Here is a 21,697-nt window from a genome sequence, read left to right on the forward strand (position 1 = left end):
TGAAAGGTGTGGGGAGAAGGGCGGTGACAGGGTGCGAAGGGGCCGGGGAGGCAGCGGGCCCTGGCCGGGCGGCGGAGCGCGCCCTGGGGCGGCGGCCAGCGGAGCCCCGTCCCGCCGGACGCCGCTGCCAACTTTCTGGGAGTTTGGCGGCGCGAGTGTCGGGAGGGCTCCTGCTGCGTACCAGCTTCACCTCCTCCCTCTCCCCACTGCCCCTGGTACCGCCGCCCTGCCCTCCCTCTGTCCCCGCCCGCCTCTCTCGCCGTCGTGAGGCAGGAGGGGGGGGGCGAGGGCCGGCGCCCTCCCGGGGCGGGGGGGACGGAGACGACTCGGTCACGCTCGGGCGTCCCCTGCACATTGGCCCCGGATCGCCTCCTCCGCTGCTTCCCCCCCAAATAAAACTCGCCCCGGGCTGGTGTTCCACAGCACACCCTCACCCCCCTCCCTCCCCCTCCGCCCTGCCCTGTGTGACTGATCTCCCCACGATTCTGCGAAAAAAGTCGTGTTAATTCACCGGCTGCAGCTGGCAGCCTATTTGCTACAGTCACGCACAGGGGTGGAGGAGAAGCCTGCGAAGTGAGTCATGGCTGTAAGAGGCTGTAAGAGGCCCTCCGGTTGTTTATGGCAAAAACAGGGGGTGGCTCATTCAACATGTGGGAAATACGGGGAGTAAGAGTTGCCTCGATCCATCCTACAAGAACAGGGCAGTGGTACCTGTACCTAGCACCCTCTGCCATAGCTCGCTGTCAAGCTGCCTGAGAAAGGAGGTGGGGAGGTTGCCTTTTCCTCTCACAAGGAGGACTTGTGGTCAAACTGTCATAGCTAGCTGCAGGAGTTTTGCATTTGTCAGCATTTCCATTATAAGTGTACTTTTTATGTAGTTCACAACATGGCTATAAATATACACCCTGGATTGAAATTTGGTTGATGGCATCTTCTCCATCTAAGCAACTTTTGAAATTATTCTGCTTAGATGCTAAGTGGAAATCTATGGAAAATACCGGCTTTTTATGTTTCTTTCAACTTTAAAGTTTAGCTGATTGCACACATGGACTCCTTTACAGCTGTTAGTAAAAAAAAAAAAAAAAAACCTCCTTCCCCCTTGAGTTTGTTAAATTGGGGAAGAGTTTAAAGGCTTTACCTTAGTAGGCATTGGTCATTAATTAGTGCAGCAGAGACTCTGAAGACTCTTAGAAGGTCCCTGCTACCTCGAGTGAGAGTGAGGGCACCCACCTACAGAAGGGACACAGGACCCTGTCTGTCCTCACAGCTCTAACCCCCGAGTGCCAGGGCAATTCTAATGCCTCAGCACCACGGACAAGAAGCTGGTGTTAAAATCAAGGCAGAATACGCTAACTTCCCTCTGTGGGATTATTTTTTTTTCTTTTTCTTTTTTTTTTTTTTAATTTTCTTTTTTGTTCTTTTTTTTTTTTTCTTTTTTTTTTTCTTTTTTTTTACCGTGTCCGTTCAATTGCTGCTTCTGAGACAGGGAACAAGCCCAGTATTTAGGAGCTTTCGTTTTGTGTACCTCTGTATACGCACTGAGTCTGGATCCCGTGAAACATGCCTGCCACCCAGTGGATGTCGCTGATCTCTATACATTCTATACATTTACCGCCTCTCCCCTGTGCCCAGCCCTACCCCATCGGTAAGTTTGCAAAGCTCAGGATGCCGGGCTCGCCTGTCCGCCTCGGACCTGTGCCCGAGGATGGTGTTGGTCGTGACAGGATGGGCCAGCATCCTTCCCGGCCAGCTCGGGACACGACGTGCGTCCCCCAAGGTGTAGCAGCTCTCTGGCTGGGCAGCAGCGAGGAGAGGTGAATGGGGCAAACAACAGAGCAGCAGAAGGAGAGGCAGCTTCGGGGCTGAGACAGCTGGAGAATCGGATTTTGCAGCCCTAGCCTTTGCCGTTGATTTCCACATAAACATAAAGGTTTTTGCCCGTGATCTGCTGGGTTTTCTGGGAGCCTGGCCCGAGTCCCTGGGATCTGCTTTGCAGTTATGCTAAACTTAACCATCTGGAACATAAATGAGTGTCTGTTTGGTCTCTGTGTACAGAAGATGTTTTGCAGGTCTAAGCATGTTAGAAATACAAGCCTTGAGTGTTAGATTTGCTGACTCAGTGTCCATAGTTTTTTGCTTTAATATATCTTAGTTTCCTGTATTAAAAATATGTGGATAACAGTATCCTCTATCTTACAGATTACTGTAGTGATGAGAAGCATATAAGAACCTAAGAGAAAATAAATAATTTCCTCTGTGATTTGAAAGTGTTTGATGATGCTCTAGAGAACAAGGGCAAAAAGAGGAGTTTGTGTGTTAATTATAGCAAAGCTTTCAGTGGGAAAAAATGTGACCAGATCAGTTGCAAATACAGATTTATCTAATTAGAGATTGATGCATAGGAGAAATTTTTAGTTAACGTAGACCATTTAGTTCTAATAATTTCTAAAATCTGCTTTGCTTATCATGCTTTTAATACTGCATTTTGTAAGTAATTTCCTAGATTTTCTTTCCCTTAGGAAAAGTGCTAAAAAGCAGATAGGCATCCTGGGGTAGCATATTTGTTCACTGTCCTTCATCGCCTGGGTTCCTAAGGTAACACCTGGGACTCTGCTGTCAGAGCCCCCTGTTGAGGGTAACCAGTGGTGGTAGGTTATGGCTGTGGTCTGTGTTGCTGTAATTGCTTTTGTTGTCTGATCACCATGAGGAACTGAGAAGAATGTGGATGTGGCCTAGCAAACACCTACTGAAAATGCACACAGGGCACTTTGGTTTTGGACATTTGACCAAATGCAGGTGGACTTTCCATGGGGGCAGCAAAAGGGGACCTCCAAAAGGGCTTCACCCCTCATTCAGATCTGTCATCGGGAGATGGAAGAGCATTAAAGCTTTTCAAGTTTCCAGACGCGTATTGCCATTGGGAGACAGCATTTTCCCTGGTTTCATTCTGAAAACAGTTCAAGTATTTTGGCCAAGTTCTAATCCCAGTCTGCCTCTTTCTACACCCCTCACTCAGAGGTAACTTCTACAGCACTTGGAACTAGAATTTAGCCTGAGGCAGACATTCAACTTGGAAAATTTCAACCCAAGCAGTCAAAGTCTGGCCAAGTTACAAGCAGCTGGAAGCAGCATCTTGCATTGGAAGTGTTCAGCAGCTGTCTAATAGGCAATGCTACAAGCTTCACCAATCCTGTGTATATGTTTATGTACATGGAAATATGCTGCTGAATTATGATGTTATTTGACTGGTTACCTGGTCTACTCACTGTTCTTTTGGGTTGGTTTTTTTTGTTTGGTTGGTTTTTTTTGGTTTGGTTTTTTTTTTGTTTGTTTTTGTTTTTGTTTTTGTTTTTTTTTTCCTTACTAGAGAAAGGAACTTAAATATCTTTGGTTAATGCTATGAATGATTTTCCTTACTCACATTATTTATTGTTTTCCTGGCTGAAAAATTGAAAACTTTAAAATGGAGCCTCTGAAATAAATGACAGGCCAGGGCTTACTCGTTCTGAATTCTTCAAAATGACTTAATGATTGTTAAAGACCAGTTTACAGTAGAACTAAAGTAAATTGCTTCCCAGCATTTTAAATTGTAAAAAACCCACATCTCCCAAATTCCTAAGCTATTCATCAACTGCTCTATTGTAGCAGACTCACCCTATATTGTGTCCCTGATATATCTATTAAGTCTGCAGTGAAGTGTGAGTTTAAAACAATTGTGCCATGGAGTCGCTGTGGAATAAATACCACAAACATTGGCAAAGTTGCTTCATAAATCTTTCTTAGTTTAGAGAGGAACTTAGGCGTGCCTTTCTTCTGTGGGAGCGCAGCTGTTTCTTGTGAGGTTCCCTGGGGGCTGGATCTTGGTGTAAGGCTGGTTAACATCAATATATTCACAGTTTCTGTGATGATATCGCATCATTACCAGCATATTATGTGCAGGTTTGTGCACGTGTGGAACAAGTTACTAGTACACCATACTCCAAATAATGTTTTTAAATGATCAGCATCCATCAGAAGGCATTTTTCATGCAGCCACATACAAAGGACCCAGGATTGTGGTTACACCAGCATGATAGGGGACTGTCCTCAAACTGGTAATTTATTGAAAGAAGGCTTAAGAATTTGTGCAGAGAATCATCTCAACGAGAGTTTTCACTGCAATGCTGCAACTGAAGTGTGGTCTTTGGCTGTGCAGCAATATAAATATTGTGTAGAAGTAGGAAAGTACGTGGCATTAGTAAGATCACAGGAATTCCATGTCTGGTTTTGCTACTCACATGTGAGGAAGGATGTGAAATATTAATAAGAGCACAGGGACCAAAGTGATCCAGGCTTTAGAGACCAGGTGTCACAATTGCAGATTGTACATCTGAGGAACGATATGGTGCCTGTATATATCATACATGTGTGTAAGGAAAATACATGATATTTGCTTGACCATCCAGTGTCTGAGAGATGAAGTTAGCATGTTGTACTTTGAACTAATCAGTAGCAACGAGGACAGCAGAGGATTGTAGTGGATTTGCAGTTGCTGAGAGTGTTTAATGTTGCTGGGTTTTTCTTCTTAAAGAAATGCTTTCACTTGCTTTGGTGGAGGATGTTTCCAGTGTGTGTAGAAGGGGGAAGGACTGGACTCCATTCACCTGCATTTTTCCCTAGATTGAAAAAACAAGATTACTTGCAGTGCTTTCCATGTATTGTAGCACATATTGCTACCTTGACAAGATTGCAATAAAATGCCATACTTTTAAACTTGGCTGGTTTTCTCTTGGGTCAGGAGCACCATTTTTTCTTGGTGCCTAATTTGACTTCTGGGAGTGTGATTAATTATTGTGTACTTCTCTCTAGAGTATCACCACATCTGGTGGCAGCTGGTGAGAGGATATCAGATCCTCACTTTACACAGCCCCCTCCCAGGGGGTGTATCCCAGGTTGGTGTATCATCTTTCTTTGTTCAGGATACTGTCAGTTATATTCAGGGATGAAAAAGATTTTTTTCTGCCTTTAGATAGGCAAGGACATTGCTCTGTGTTCAGAAGTCAGCTGCTCACTGCTCTTCCCTTAACCATGGCTCTGTCCTTCGGGCATTCCTCTCCTGCAGTCACATCTGCTGCAAGCAGACAGAGGCAGGCAATGTGCACATGGCCTGGCAGCAGAACACCCCTGGCAGTCACTAAAACAGCAGAGGGTATGTCGGTGAAATCGTTTTGTAACCTGAAACATGACTGACTGCCTGAATCAAGTTGAAGCATTACCTGCAATGCTCCTTTTCAGGCAGCTTCACAATAAAACTGGAAGTTTAATTTAGCCTGGGAATTGAACTGGAGCCTAGATAGCTGCAAGATGGTGCTTTATAATTCCATAGTCCGTTCTTTTTGTTGTAACAAACAGACACATTTTTTCCTTCTGCAGCTGAACTAGGACAAATATACTCTAAAGAGTTGAAATATTTCTTTCTGTAAAAAATGTATTTTATTGCATGTACTGTAGTGTATATGGTATCAAAAATCCCATGTTCAATCTTTTACAGTGGTTTTGGTTTAGCTTTTTCATTCACACTTTAAGATAGCCTATGAAAGTTTTAAGGTAATAAAACATTTTCTATATAGGATGAGTTTACTGGAAGTTTTCTTGTTGAGAACAACTGAAATTTAAGAGACTAAGTTCTTGTAAGTCACTATCTTTAGACTTGAAAGCATGTATATATGAGTGTTTCCACTGACTTGGAAATACTCAAGCACTCCTCTCAAACATGATTTTCAAATACACTTTCCTCATCTGCTCTATTAAGATGTTCATGTTTGGGAAAATAATGACAGTACAGCCTTCTAGGGTTTGGCCCATCTGCCTGTTGCTATGTTCATTTGGGTTAATAATAATGCACTATTGATTTCTAGGACATGCAGGAGCCGACTTAATGACAAAAGTACAAATCAGATTGGATGTTTTCCATTTTAAAGAGCTCTAGTTAGACTATTTAATAAATTCCTTCTCAGAAAATGGCAGAATCGGAGAACAATGAATTTGGCATTCTATTTTGATGTTTCAGTACTTGGATAAAACTAGTGTTAATATAAGATGATAATGAATGTTGCCACATTGTGTCTGTTTTGAAAGTGCAGTCATGGGCTGTAGTTTGCCACTTTGTGACATCTTACTGTGTTTGTCATATTTAGTGAGTTTCATTCCCTTCCTGGTTGTGAGGTGAAACAATGTTTGAGGCTGAGATTAAAATTGTCAGAATTGTTAAGTGTCTATCTCAGAGACATATAAAATTTTAACTTAATACTGTTAAGTAGTTGAGCGATAAAGCTGACTGTATGCTTAACAGCACAAACATATGTGTGTAGGATAATTAGGCACCGTGAATTAACAAATAATAGAAATAGTAGTAGGACTGTGTTATCTGTCAGGTTTGATTTTCCACCTCACCACAGCCAAGTGTCACTATAATCAGAATAGTCAAGAGTTAGGTGTTTTTATGGAACGCGTTACTCTGTATCTGTTGTGCAAACTTCCCATGTCATGTCTAATCCAGCACACCTGTGGCCAGTGAAGATGTAATTTTGCCCACTCTCCAGAATTTAACTTCCTTTTATTTGTATGTGTGTACAGAATTTTTTTTTTTTCTTGTTAAAACCTAGTACTTACACCCACTTGTCTACTCTAGGCAATAGATATCCTGGTTCTTTCCCTCCATGGATACAATAGTGACATTAAGCAGTTGCATTGTCTGGAGTTCCTGGTGATACAGGCATCCACAAAATTTAATGAGGTGTTTCAGCTTGCTTGACCATGTTCTGTGACTCATTTGCGTGTCATAGATTCAGGTAGAAAGCCAAGCACTCTCCAAGTCCTGGCAGAAGGTTGCTCACACCGTATCTGCTGCTGCAGCTTCTGTTTCAGCATCTGCTGCTGCTCAGAGAGGTTCTGCCACTGTGCCGTTTCCAGCAGCTTGCACATCAGCCTGTGTTGGATGATCTGGGGTGTGTTTGGGCTCTCTGGAGAGGGGGCATGAGCCGGGGGTGGAGCAGTGGAAAAGACCTTTTCCAGACAAGGGGGTATTGAACAGCATTCTGGTTCTCTGTTCTCTGTTCTTTCATTCTGTTAAAAGGGAAAGTTCTAGGAGAAATTGAAAGGTCTGTTGATCAAGAGAATTACAGCAAATATGTTTGTGTTAAGGGAAGCTGAGGGTGGACTTTGTCACCAGTTTACTGAAGAAGTGACAAGGTTATGCCATCCTGTGCCATGGTATTTGGTATTTTTTAAGATAAATGACAAGGGAAGTGGTATTGTGGGTAGGAGGACAGCAAGACTGGTCAGAAGAGGGGTGGTGACAGTACTTAGTGTTCACATACTGCCATAGGAACACTGACTGATCCAACTTTGTCATTGTTGAATCCAACATCCAGTTATGTTGTGATAATAATGTGTTGTCTAAGGAACAATGAATCTCTAGAGCATAGTCCATAGCTGTGATGTCTGCTTGTCTTTTGCATCAGTCATCCCCCCACCCCTGGCAGCTGTTCACTCATCTTCTGCGTGCATTTACTGCCCCTGACCTGCCAGCTGAAAACAGGAACCCTTCTGTTTCTCCCAAAATTATTTTGTGTAACTTACCTGGTTAAAACAGTAGATTTATTTCACTCAGACTGGGGAGCCTAGGTGGCAAAGCTGAGGCAGTTTCTGGTAACTGTGCTGAGAAACTACTGGGGGGAAAGGTTAAGGAAATCAGTGGTATGTTAAGTGGAGATATTGGAAATGAGAGGTATCCACAGAACTATACACCTGTCTCCAACCTTGTGCTGGCAGACCTGTGCCAGCATTTTATGTTTCCCTCTGGTAGAGGGGAATTATACCCACATGTAGTTTTGTCTAGAGAATAGATCCCCCAGCACCTGCTTGCTTCCACTGAGGTAGAGCTGAGCTCTTTTCTTGTGTGTTTGGATTTTTATGTGTTCTGTGCAGCTGTCTTTCACTGGATGCCTTTTCAAGTGAAACCTTCATCTTAAGCCATCCAAAACAAACCTCTAGAGATTTTTTTCAGGTTTTCTTAGTTGACCTAATTTTGTGGGTTAACAGATTTGGTCTGAAGGATTTAAAAAAAGATTACTAAGAATTTTTCAAATTCAGTTTTCAAATATTAGTTTTATCATGTAGCAGAGCTTGACAACCATTACAGGTAAAATACTTTAATTAACGAACAACTGGTTTCTGATCATAAGTATACTATAGCCATGATTGTGAGAGGCGGAAATACACTTTTATATTCTTTGCAAATGACCATTTGTGAATTTTTTCCAGGACGTATCTTTTAGGTTAAATTGTTTTCATGTCCTTAAGATTAATTATACCAGTATACTTCTATCATTATTGTAGATAATAATGATTAGGAAGGGGAGGAGGTGAGTGCATCATTGTGTACCTCATTTGAGGTGAATTTTTGCAAATGCATGACCTAAAGTCTGATGTAGCTGCTTGCTTTGCCTCTGGAGGTACTTTTTGGGGCAGTCTAAAGCAGAGGTCAGACAGAACAGATTTTCAGGACAGCATGTTTTCATGATGTTGCTGGCATAAAAGGTCTTCCTGTGTTTTCTGCAAGAAAACCATTATGTTAACCTTTGTAGATGTTGTGTTTTGTCCCTCTGAAATATAAGCTGAATCAGAAGTGGGGGTTTGTAGTCTCCGTTTTATCATTGTGTGTGACTAGCAGCTGAAAGGTCAAGTCCTACATGAGAGTGTTCCTGTACAAGCCCTTCATTGTGTTTACTAGGTAGGTGGGGTTTTTCTTCTTTTCCTAAATCTATACACATTAGTCAAAGAAAACTACTAATTTCATGTTTCCCTGAAGGGAAAAAAAAAGGGTATTTTTAGAGAGAATGCCTTTCCTCTGGAGAATTACTGCAAAATACTGTGGTGTTCACATACTTTGAGATTCAGACTAGGTTTCAGATCTCATGTCTTTGCCTCAACACCTATCAAGAATATTACTTTTTCAAAAATTCTTTAAGCCTTTAGGTCTCCTGGATTCGCACTTTGCTTGTTTCAGATTGACGTCAAGACATGTAGCAGCATCAAGTGTGATCAGACACTGTATAGTTTATTGGAGTTTCTGGTTTGTGATGTGGTGAGTAACCATATCAGCTCTCTCCATCTTTTTTGGACTGAGAACATGTATGTTCAGATAAAAGTTTCTATTCTGTATATGTTATTATCAGACTGAGCAGTAGTCTTGCTATAGGTGTTCAGTAGGCAGAAGCATTTGTGCAGGTGTCATTTAAGGGAGAAAATGCATAATTGTGGTTCTTTTGCATAGCACTGTGATCACCTTTGCAGGATGACTGCTTTTTAGCAGTCCTAAATGGGAAGTATTAGGGAAACCACAGAATTTGAATACTGTGTTAAAAAAACTGGAGGACAGATGCGAGGGTGGCCTTATGAATGCTGTCACTGGTACTTTGTTGTTTGTGCACTCCCACTTTCTTACCTAGCTGCATTTTCAAATCATGGCTTTCAATTTGTTACTGAACTGGAGACAAGTAAAAATCAAAATTTGGAAGGGCTTTTTTTGGTTTCCTTTTTCTCTCTTCTGGGGAGGAATCCCTTTTTTGGGATTACTTGTTCAATCTGCCAGAAAAATATTACTTACCATTTCCGGAAATCACAATTGTTTGTGGATTCTGACTGGAACATGATCAGAGCTTGGGTGATTTAAAATCAGATGTCTCCATGCTTTTGCTCTGGAGAACCACCACAATCAAATTTTCCTATCTTTATTACAAAATGTATTTGAATGTTCATTTATATGCCTGAAGAATAGGGAATAGAGCTGGGAATGAAAGAAAATAAGGTAAAACAAATTAGAAAGGGAAAGAAGTAGAAAAAGGCAATCCAAACTGGCTTTCTCCTTCTAACTGGAAGAACATGAGCCAGGGAAATGAGACACAGAAGAAATTGAATAGTCCCACTGGTAAAGTTGTGGTAATTTAAACTCCTATTGAATAACTGGGAGCTAGATCAGTGCTTGCAGAAGAATGTTAAGTTTAATTGATTACCTGTAGTGAGAAACTTACATCCCTTTCATCCAGCTTAGTGTGTGGATATTTGTTTACTGAAGGATTTTTTTTTGTCCTTTTTAAGAACAAAGTGTTACCTTTTGCTAAATGTGAAAAAAATGGACTCAAATCTGCACGCTGCTACCAAATAACATTGAAGACCAGTTACCTGTAATTACAGCTTAAATTTCTTTCCACTTGTATCCTGAACATAGTGTGATGTAGTTTTGAGGAGATTAAGAGCATGAAGCATGGACAAGCAGTTTTTTCACCTAATTAATGATCAGTTTTTCTAAGTAAATGGTAGCCATCAGTGAAGCACCAGATCTTCTCCAGCTGGATATAAGCAAGAGTTCAAATTCAAGATCTTCCAATTCCTTTTAGACAGTCTGGACTTACTTTGCTGTGCTTTACAAATGAGGAGGGAGGTACAGAAAGCCCCAGGTGGTTCCGTGGGGAATCGGGTGTGGTTGTTCGCTTGGGATTGGTGCCAGTGATCAGACCTGAGGGGAAAGTAATGGGGAAAGTGAGGCAGGAAGGCCCCATCAGGGATGTGGAGAAAAAGACTAAATGAATTAGCAGCCCGTCACCAGCTCTGTTTTATCACAGTAGTGATATTTGTTCTTTTTCTCTCTGGAGGATTTCAACTTTTTGTACTTTTGGTGTTTAATAAAAGTGAAAATAAATGGATGACAAGGAGATGTCTTTTGGGGCTTTGCTTGCATAGCTAGTAAAAGTGTATTTCTGCTCTGCTCAGAGTCAGAGAGATGGTGTGGATGAACAGATGTGCAAAGTCAGACTGGACGGGGCTTTGAGTAACCTGATCTAGTGCAAGAAGTCTCTATCCATGGGGAATAGGATGGGCTAGATGATCTTTGAAGGTCTCTTCCAACTCAAACTACTCTATGATTCTGTGAAATCAATGGCAGAGAGGAGCTTTGTAGCAAAACAAAATGTCAGTAGCCATGTGGAGAAGGACTTGGGGGTTCTTGATGGATGGATGAAAAGCTGGGCAACAGCCAACAAGTGTCCACTTGCAACCTGGAAGGTTGATCACATCCTGGGCTGCAGCAAAATCAGTGTGGCCAGCAGGGTGAGGAGGCGATTCTCCCCCTCTGGAGATCCCAGCTGGAGTGCTGCATCCAGCTCTGGCATCCTCAGCAAAAAAAAAGACAGGGACCTGTAGGAGCAGCTCCAGAGGAGGGCCATGAAGATGATCACATGGCTGGAGCACCTCTCCTACAAAGTCAGGCTGGGAGAGCCTGGGAAAGAGAAGGCTCCAAGGAGACCTTATTGTGACTTACAGAAAGGAGGGGTAGGGACTTAGTATGTCAGATAGTGACAAGAGGCAATGATTTTAAACTAAAAGTGGGCCAACACAACTACTAAATGATTATACACTGTTTTCCCCATGCCTCTGTTTTGCTTTGTATATGTAGATTAACAGCTTTTTTTGCTGCATTAGCTCTGACCTGCAGATCCTCAGGTCGGGTATTCAGCCTACTCCTTTCTGCCTGCATGACCTATTCCCTGGGCATTGTACCTGTTGATTTGTACCCAAATCTCTCCTCTGTTTTCTCCATGTATGATCTTCAGTTGCCATCTCACCATAAAAATGCAAATCTGCATTTTCTGATGATGCAGGTAGCATTTTTCCTGTGTGGTGAATTTTCCAATGTGTTGTATAATTTTATTTCATAAAACCTGTACCTCCAAATCTGACTTTTGCTGGAATGGTGCAAAATATTTGGGTAGCTTTGAAAGCATTCACTGGATAGTGTCAGATACTTGAGTAGAAAGGGAAATTTAGTATGTTTTAGTATATTAAGGAAAATTTATATATTTTCAGAAAATTAAGTAGAAATAATGCACCTAACACTGCTACAAACACCTGGAACCACAGCCCTGAGACAGATTCTTTAGGATCTTCTGGGGAAGCAGCAGCCTGCTGCATGCAAGTAAGGATTAGCAATAAAAGATTTAAAGGGTGCTTGTTTAGGGTAGGGGAGTTCATTTTCTCATGAAACAGAGTAGCAGGAAGTAAGCTTCTGCTAACTTATGCAAAGCAGCAAGGGATCATATCATAAAACCAACAGGCCTGATGTTGAGAGCAATTAATGAAAGAAAACCCCCAAAAAGAGTTTTTTCTTTCTCTTTCCTCAGTGAGATCATTGACTACTGTCATAAAAAAGGTTGTTTTAAATATTGCTATTCTGAATATTAAAATTTAATTAGTTTGATGTTACTCTTCAGTTACTCACAGGAAGATTTCTGTACTCTCAGTCACAAGGGGTATATTTTTGTCTGTTATGCAAAGCTGGAAAACATTTCTAATAAGTCTTGCTAAAAATGGGGTGCATTAAAGGAAAAGTACAAGAAATAGAATTAGTTACAGAGAAGCAGTAGACGAAACACTCTGAATTGAGGCTAATGTGCTAGAATGTGAACCCCTGTTCCTTGATGGTGGAGGGAGTTGAAATCACTCAATTCTAGTGGGGTACTTTTCAGAGCACAGGTATCTTTAAAGCTGATGGACCTTCAATAAATGCAGGACAAAATGGATAATAAGTTTAAACATATATATTGAAATGCTAAAGAGACAAAATTAGACTGAAATAATAAATATTAATTATATATAGTACTTTGAATGTAGCATTGAGAATATTAAGCCTTTATGACAGGTTGTTTGGGGAGAATATTGAGCTGCTTCCATTAATAACAGAATGACCTCTGTTAGTAGAAAGCAAGAGGAAAATCACATGTGGGAAACTGTTCCTGCCATAATGTCTTCTTGTTCTCTTAGCCTCTGCTTTCCAGTTTTAGTTTCAGGGCCCCCTAGACCACAGAACCAAGAAAGATGATTCCTGGGAAGCTTTTGGAAAACACATCATAGTAGCAGCAATTCTCTCTGGAACTGAACCTCCATGCCTGTTTAGGATATGTCTGACTGCTGTACCTTGTTTTTATGGGCAAGTAACAGTAGCAGAGGTGATGGTTTGGTTTCTTGGACTGATCCACAGGATCTCAGTCCTACAGGATTTGCTGGTAGGACTGCTTGCCTGATTGAAGATGAGCACAGAGATGGAAACTGTTGTTTTTGTGACTTGAAATGTAGCTGAGAGATAAAAATGTTGGCCTTCCAGCAGCCAGTTCCCCTTCCCAGCAGCGCTGAGCTCCTCAATACCCTTCCTTTTTGTGTCCTGCAGTCTTTGGTTTTTTCCCCCTCTCTTCTCCATGATTTATGTATTTACCAATTGGTTAATGTAGCATGTATTTGGATAGGTAAGCCTGCTACTAAAAATATTGTTTCCTGAACAAGCAAGTAACCAGGTTGTGTTTCCAGCTAACTGTTCTTTAATAGCCAGGTCTCAGCCTGAGTGAGTTGCAATGGAAAATTGATTCATTCACATGAGCTTACTTTTTTCATAATTTATTTTCTATCTCCTGCCTCTCCAAGTTACCACTTTTATCTTTCTCCATTAATTAGAGCAGCTGGAAGAGCAGTAATAAACACACTTTCCTTTCCTTTGTGTTCACATCCTGAGCAGTGCAGAAATACCCTTTTGCATTCTTGTAAGCATCTAAAATATTCATGGAACTCTAGCTCAATATTTTTCTAAAAATGATGTTTATCTGGATTTCCTTTAATTTCATGACTTTGGTCTGCATCCATACAGGGAGTCAGCACAAGTGTGTGAAGTAGCCAGTGTGGCCTGCATAAGGTGCCTGGATTGAAAGGATAAAAGAAATGGAAATAGTAGTAAACATTTTTTCATCCGACTGGAGCAGTAGAAAAACTTGCAGCAACCACCCTGACACGTGCATCTGTCAGGTGCTCTTTTTGTTATTGTCTAAAATACAAATGTGGATAAATAATTCCCTGGTACTTCTTTAAGACATCAACAGTAATTTCCTGTAGTGCGGATGGTGTTCTGGGACTGTGCAGCCTCTGAAACCTAGCTCTCTGGTCTTTAAAAGAAAATTAATTAAAAAAAAAAAAAAAAAAAAAAAAAAGGCAGCTGCAGAAGTGCAGCTTTGGGTCCAGAACTGTCTAGCTAAGGGCGGTGCCTAGCTGTTCTTCCTCAGGAGAGGGTTTGATGGGGAACATGATGATCCCTCCCCCTCTGCTCCCACCCTGTAAAGAGGCCAAACAATAACAGCAATCCTGACACCGCTGTGCTGTAACTTTGGCATGTGTCTGTGCACTGGTGTCTGGGTGTACCAAATACTTTGTCTGTGATTAATAGCATTCCTTGCATAGAAACTTCTGAAAATCTCAGCTTCATTCTTGATTTTTATGCTGATAAATACAGACATTAAAAAATCCACTGTGAACACTGTTTTGGTTTTTTTTCCTTCTTCCGAGTATGTTTTCATTATTCCTGAATGTGTTGCAACACCCAGAAATGTAATGAGTGACTCACAGAATGAGCAGAGGAAAAAAATACAGTTACAACTTTATAATGAGCCTTTCGTAGCCAACTACAAAGTATCCCAGTTGAGAACCCCTTGTTGGACTATATAAAATTTGCCCAGTCCTCTGTTTTTATGTTCTTTCTGGATGTATTTGCAACATAATGTTACTTAGTATATATTTCTCTTCATTCACATCCCTGATTTTTTTCCTTTCTTGTATCGTGGATTACAACATTCAGACATCAAAAAGAAAAACTACAGAACAACATGTTTACAAATAGTTCTGGATTTTGTGTTTGTGTGTGTAAGAAAGGAAAAGAGCAAAGGCCAAGTTTACCACTTCTGGTGTAGTAACATCTCTAATGGTTTCAGATTAAGCTGCTATTCTTCAAAAACTATCCTTGCAAGGGTTCTGGAGCAAATACAACCATTCAGTTAATGCAGCATAGCTCTAAAGGAGTATAATAGTGGGGGATCTGAAGCTTGTGGGATGATGTTGGGTGTGGTGTTCTACTGCAAGGATCAAAACTGACTTTCTTTCTGGAAAGAATGGTTCTTGGAAAGTCTAGACTTTTCTTCCACTCATATGTTTTTGAATTTTATCAGTATTTATAAATTTTACTTTGTGTCTTGTACCCCCTTACCTTTGTATCTTTCTTGCACAATAGTGGGAGATCCGTATTTGCTTAAAACCTTTGAGTGCAAATCTGTAGAGATAGATGGGCAACCTAATACTTGTCTTTCAAACCAGCTGTACCAATAAGTGATCATTTAATTTGTAAAGTTAAGGATCTAGCATAATCTTACTGCAGTCAGGATGGTACAAATTTGTATTTTATTAAAGTATATTTTAAAGGAATTTTCAGGGCTGATACACATACTGTGTGAGAATTTGGAATAAAGGCATGATGTTGCTATACCCTTGTTGGTTCTCTTGGGATATTCAGTAATCAGTAACAAAAATGAGTTCATTTTGGCTTTGTTTGTTGCAAGTATGTTATAGTGAGGTGTTCTGTATATAAAATAGTGTTGCCTTTACAATGCAAAGCTGTACTTGGGACTTACACTATGTTCTGCCTTGTTTCAGAAACAGGTTGTGCCTTTTCAAACGGTAAGCTCTTCTAGATTAAAAAAAAAAAAAAGTAAATCCAGATAGAGTTAGCTCTTTGTTGGTATAAAATGCATTCCACTGTCCATTTCCTTCTGATTAGTTGCCTTGTTTCTTGTAGGGTGTGTGCTGGAACAGTTTCTGCAGATGGTATTCAAAGATGTAAGGAAAGTTGGCCTTTTTGTGGATCAGTTTAGTGACTCTGGATAAAGAACTGGAAATTAGCAAATTATAAGTGAGTTGGATTTTAGGATGCCAAAGCTTTAACTGTCTGTCTGAGTGTGCTTACCAATAGCATTAGATGATGATTTTTCATTTTTCTCCTGGGAAAACCTGGTAACATTGCATTGTATTTTGAAAATATTTGCAGATCATGGTTTAACTCTTTTTATTTCATGATTTTTGTGGGGTCTGAAGCTCACTGAGAGAAGTTGTATGGGGTATAAATTTGTCCTGTCTCTATTTTCGTTTCTTTGCGTGACTTGACTTTGAGCTGTGGGTTTACAAGCGTGACTTCTGTCACACCTACTGGCAGGGGTATTTATAGGATGTTAAATAACTTTCAGTGCACTTTCTGAAACAAACAGGCAAGGAGTGTGCAGAGGGAGGATGGAACAAGAGCTAACTGAGGTCAGAAAGCCATGGGTTAAGCAGTACCTCTGTCTCTGTCCTCTGCCTGTAGCATTCCCAAGGAATGTATCTTTTTTTTTTTTTTTTGGTGACTGTTGTGCAATCATGTGAGTCTTTACCTGAGTGCAGGCCCAATGTAGTAGTTATTACTACCACAGAGGGAGGTCTGATGTCTTTGGCTGGCAGTGCTCATCACAGTCTGATCAAGTTCAAGAGCAGCCAGCATTCCCCATCCTCTCCAGTCAGCTTTTTGCCACAGTAAGGCATTTAAAAGGATCAGGCTTAACATGTACCACATGGATCAGAACCAGTGCAAGGAGAGGATGGGAAGGGAGAAGTGTGGTTGGGGTTGGTAAAGAAGTGCTAGGGAGAAGTTGGAGCCTGTAGCTTCTGGCTGAGAGTGAATCAGAAATTATCCTATGTCAGAGCTGTATCTACTACCTGGATTTTTGCAATTCTTTTCCTCCACAGCTTGCTTGTCAGTAGAAAGGAGAACATACCCAGATTTTAAACCATTCTCAGAACTATTGAGAGGCAGTACTTCTCAGCAGAGGCAAACCTATAACAAAAGGAGGAAGGAAGGAACTTGAAAGAGTGAGGAAAAGTAAATTGTCCTATAGGCTTGCCATTGCTGGGATGTGACCTAAGAATCCCTTAGAGGTGATCCAAGAAGAACTTTTGCAAGGCTGGTACAAGGTCAAGGGTTTGTAGCTGTGTGGGATGTTGCTGTACTGCTGGCAAAGGCAGCATCTTTGCCAAATCTGCTTTCAGTAGGAAACACTGGAGGCGCAGTTGGAAGAGCAGAATGGATGAGGTTCAAGCTGCCTGGTGCTTGATTGTGAATCCATTTCATTTCAGGCACCTCTCTAGCCCTTCTGCTACCAAGGAGTCATTTCTGGACACTTCTGCTACCATAGACTTGAGAAACACTCCCTTGTGTATTATGAAAGATGACATTTACTATCTGAAGTATTTCAGTTAAACACAGATGGCCAGGATACCTTCCCTCTCAACTTTTGAGAATTATAGTGGCCTTCTTATATGCACTATCACCTTTCCTTTCCAACAATTCAACTGAAGTTCAGAAGATGAACACAGCGTAAAAGTAGACGGTATGTTCTCAAATCCATTGTGCTCTACTTTCACAGTGTGCTCTAAAATGTCACTGAACCCTACCTTTAAATTGGAAATTAAGAACTGATAGCTGCATGGGCTGCTCTCCAGGTGCCATCCACATTTCTTCTCTGAGATTCTTTTCTATTGAAATCTCTGAAAACGCAAGTTTGTAGATGGCAAACAGTTGTCTTTAAAAGTATCAGAAGTGTATTGCCTGAATATGTGATTAAGTTTTTAAATAACACAATGGTATGAATTTTTCTGTGCCTAAAGTCCTCCTTCCTTTGGGCATAGGAGTAAGCTACTTTATAATCTGATGCAATTTCTCCATGTGTAAATATTTAGGTCATTATGCATCTGGCAGCATTAGAAACCCACACCAGTGTCAGTCTGTGTTTTATGTGGCATCTACCCCCATGGAAGGTGCTAGCCCACAAGCCCAAAGTACCAGGGCAGTTATATTGTGATAGATGCATATCATATTTATTGGATTAAAATGTGATAGCATCCCTACTAGTGTTTCTTGGTGTTGTACACAAGGAGAAAAGAAGATGTAGGAGTTTGAGTGTCAAGACTTGGGTGAAAGCTGGTTCAAGTGTTGTCCTTCCATACACAGTGTCATGTTGGGCGTATTCATTGCCCAGGTGTTCTTTGAGGCTGTGCTTGTGAATGGGATTGTTGGAGTTTTTCCTTCCCTTCCAGAGACGCCTGAGACAAACTATTTTGCGAAGCTTGAGATACTGGGATCCTACAAAGACAAATGCAAACCAGAAGCTTCTTAAGTCTGAGTTTTATCCAGTCTTGAGATGGAGTATGATGAAGCCCCAAGTCTGTATGAAGTGATTGTATGAGCCTGAGCTGGGAGCAGGGTGGTGGGATCTCCTCTTGCAAGAGTGGAAAGGAGTTACAGCATCTGGAGCTGCATTACGAATGATACTACAGGGTGCCACATAAATGGGGGCTTGCTAAGGCTTCTCATGTGGTGAACGTGTGTATAATGTAGCAGAAAAAAAAAAACGAACTAACAGTTTTGGATCTAAATTTTCTGCTCCCTTCCCTTCATCAAAACAGTATTTTCTCCTCCCTAGCCCCCATCCAAAACCGAAAGCTGAACACATTCACAAACCTTTCTTTTGGCTTGTTTTTATGAGACTAAATGGTATGCCTTTCAGGTGGTGTGTCCTCGCATAGTTTCAGTTTCAGGCTGCCCTTTGTGCAGGCAGCTGCTTTGTTCTGCTCCTGTGCCTCCTGGCAGCCCATCTCATCCCGCCCTTGCAGACCTGTAGCTTTCAAAGCCAGTTGTGGAGGAGGGAGGTGATTACCAAAGTAGGGTGTGAAAAGAGAAGCAGCTTGCTTGGGTTCTCACTTGAGGCCAGCAGAAGTGAGAGCCACATCCAGGTCTCTGCCAGTCCAAGCCTGCTGGGCTGCACTGCTCCCCTTGGAGCACATGATTTGGCATGTGTTTCTCTGGGAGCTGGGGCCAACAGCAATGTGAAAATTGTATTGTGCGTTATTTATTTATTTATTTATTTGTGCAGCCTTAACTTTTCTGCTGGTGGGCTCCACCCTCTGCCACGCTGTGTGACTGCACAAATATTTGCTCTGGGAAACAGTGGGGGGAGTAGCTCAGTGCAAGGAATATGAGGTTGGGATGGAGTGGAGGGCTAATGCTGTTTAAATTGGCTTAAGCTGTGCTGTTGGTCAGTGTCTAGCTATGTCTTTTGGGCAAATGGTGATCTAAGTTTCATGGAAATACTCATCCCAGCAATGGGCAAGGTCACTTCTTCTTCAAGCCAAAATTATAATTAGCAAGAAACCTGATACAGTTCCAGGGATGAACATCCACCTGCATTCTCTCTTGCTAAATATGTTTACATTTTACATATGCTTTTAAAAAAAATACTGCTTCCAGATTTAGCTTAGAAACCGCAAAATGTTTGTGTAGCTTGTGCTAATACATCACTACAAAGTGATTTTTCAGTTTAGTTGACTGCTTGGATAAGAATGTGTTGTTCCTTTCCTCTCTAAAACATAACTATTAGACTTTCTTTAATTATTAAAATGGTGCTCTCCCTGTGCCAATGTTACTGTTCCTTGTAACTGCTGTGCGCCTGGGTCAGATTTCTTCCCTCCATGCCACATGATTTACAAAAGGTTTTGCAGCACAAGAAACAAATGCTTTTAGATGTAGGATTGGATTAGACTTAAGTTGTTGGAGAGAAGCAATATACATCTGTTGTGAGAGGTGGAAAATATATAGTAACTAAAATAATGACACAATGTTTTCTCCTCATGGACTTTTTTCAAGTCATATTTTGATAAAGAGCTGTAGTGAAGATATTTTAGTACTGACTTAATTGATACTTTTAATCAGTAAGTCATAAAAAGTGTGCTGCTGCTTCTTTTTCACATCTTCCACTAAAGCAGACTGCAAAAATAGGATCATAAACTACATCTAATAAAGTCATACATGGGTAACTGCCCTCTAAACAATAAACTGGGACCCAGTTTTGCTTTTAAGTGCCATGCAGGTATCATAAGGACTCAATTACTTGGAAGTAACCCCCAAATTTTTTTTCTTAGTAATTAAACATAACCAGTAGTTGGAGATATTAATGTCCATAAAATACAGGTTTAATGCAGCACAAAACTTGTGGGACTCCTGGTTAATTATTGCTGTGAGCATTAATGACAGCTATCCTGAAATACATTTGAATTTATCTCAATGTATTTGCTAGAAGTAGCTTCAGGTTTTTCTTACTCTCATTTTCCCTGCTCATTGCAAGGTCGCTCCTGCTGTTTCCTCACCTCCCAGCTCCTTGCCATGCCGTTTCACCCTCTGGTGGTTGTATAGCTTGGGTCCCTGTGCCACGATTTCCCTTGTGGCCAGTGCACTGCTTTAGACTCTGACTTTCTGGGAATTTGTGGAAAACTAGTTCACATGCCAGCCTGCAAACAGAGCATGAGCTTACCCTTCCTACAAAAACAAGATGGAAGTAATGCTGTCCTCACTGTCTGTGCCACATTTTTAAAATTACACTTCTGTCAGGCCTTTCAGCATGCCCTATGTGATCACAGAGCCCATCCCAAGCACCTACACTGCTGAGGGTGAGGGGGCTTTCAGTGTGTTGTTTACCAGCCATAAGACTTTGTTTAAAGAACATGAAGAGCGTATCAGAAATTTACTGGGAATCCCAGGAACCCTGGCTCTGGCATTGGCTGTCTGTCCATGTTCCATTGGATACTGCACTTTAACAAAATTTCCCGAAGCATTTTGGCCTTCCAAAGTTACACTCTTTTTCAGGACTTAACCAGTTTGGTGTGAGCAAGATGATATTGGTTGAAAAGATGAGATGTTCCACAGAAGCGTGTTTGTTCATTTAATTTAGGATGAGAGAACACAGTCTTAAACCGTTTAGGCTTAAACCAGGGGAGGTTTAGGTTGGACGTTAGGAAGAATTTCATCACAGGAAGGGTGGTTAGACATTGGAATGGGCTGCCCAAGGAGGTGACAGAGTCACCGTCCCTGGCGGTGGCACTTGGTGCCATGGTCTAGTTGACAGGCGGGTTTTTGGTCATGGGTCAGACACGATGATCTCAGAGGTCTTTTCCAACCTAATTGACTCTGTGAATTATTACTCATGGAGGGGTGCGGGGCGAGATGTTTCGTACGGACCGGAGGCAGCGGCGGGCGCGGGTACCGGGAGCCGGACGGCGCGGCTCGGGCGCGCTCTGCCCACGAGGGAGCCGGGCCGAGCGGAACCCGGGCGGGTCACGAGGCCACCGCCGGCCCGTCCCCCCCCCGCGCCCCGCCGCCACCTGCGGGCCGGGCCCGGCGGAGCGCCGGCCGCCGCCCCGGGGCGTGTCGTGTCGTTCCGAGCCGAGCCGCCCGGCCCCGCGGTGAGTCACCGTCCTGGGCCCGGGCACAACTTCCCCCTCTCAACAGGAGCCATTTTAGCTGCACGACGCTGCGGGGAGGCCGGGGCGGCGCCGCGGGCCCCGCGGCCGGGCGGTACGTGCTGCCCGGGGAGCGAGAGCCGGGCGGGCCGGGGGGACGAGGCGCCCCGGGCTGCGGGCGGCGGCTGCCGCTGCTGCCTCGACGGGCGGCCGCGCCCGGGGCAGCGCTCGGCAGCCGTCCGGAGAAACTGCGGGGAAGAGGGAACTTCTGAAAAAGAGCAGCAGCAGGGAAAAGCGAAATATAAATTGGGCCGTGAGTAAAGGGACGTCTCGGGGCAGCAGCGCCGTGAGCTGCCTGAAGCTGTGCCTGTTGTGGCGGGCAAAGGGCACCGCGGCTGTGCTTCTCTGAGCAGCGCGCTGCACAAGTGTGACAGCTGGCTTGTAATTCTGCTGCGTTTTATACTTTTGTCTCCTT

At 42.4% G+C, this 21,697-nt stretch overlaps 1 protein-coding gene across 4 annotated transcripts in view; it reads left to right on the forward strand.

Annotated features, from left to right (window-relative positions):
- Positions 1-21,697, forward strand: part of ELF1 (E74 like ETS transcription factor 1) — an 87,723-nt gene that overhangs the window by 289 nt on the left and 65,737 nt on the right. Inside the window, exon 1 of one of the 4 annotated variants that reach the window (XM_059839100.1) lies at positions 21,197-21,337. The exons of 2 other annotated variants lie outside the window; for them this stretch is intronic. The gene's annotated coding sequence lies outside the window, so the exon portion shown is untranslated. Of the gene's footprint in view, positions 1-21,196; positions 21,338-21,395; positions 21,536-21,697 lie in introns of those variants that run through there. One more of the 4 variants, XM_059839101.1, reaches the window with a different exon arrangement.

Source organism: Haemorhous mexicanus, chromosome 2, assembly GCF_027477595.1.
Source record: "Haemorhous mexicanus isolate bHaeMex1 chromosome 2, bHaeMex1.pri, whole genome shotgun sequence".
NCBI lineage: Eukaryota > Metazoa > Chordata > Aves > Passeriformes > Fringillidae > Haemorhous > Haemorhous mexicanus.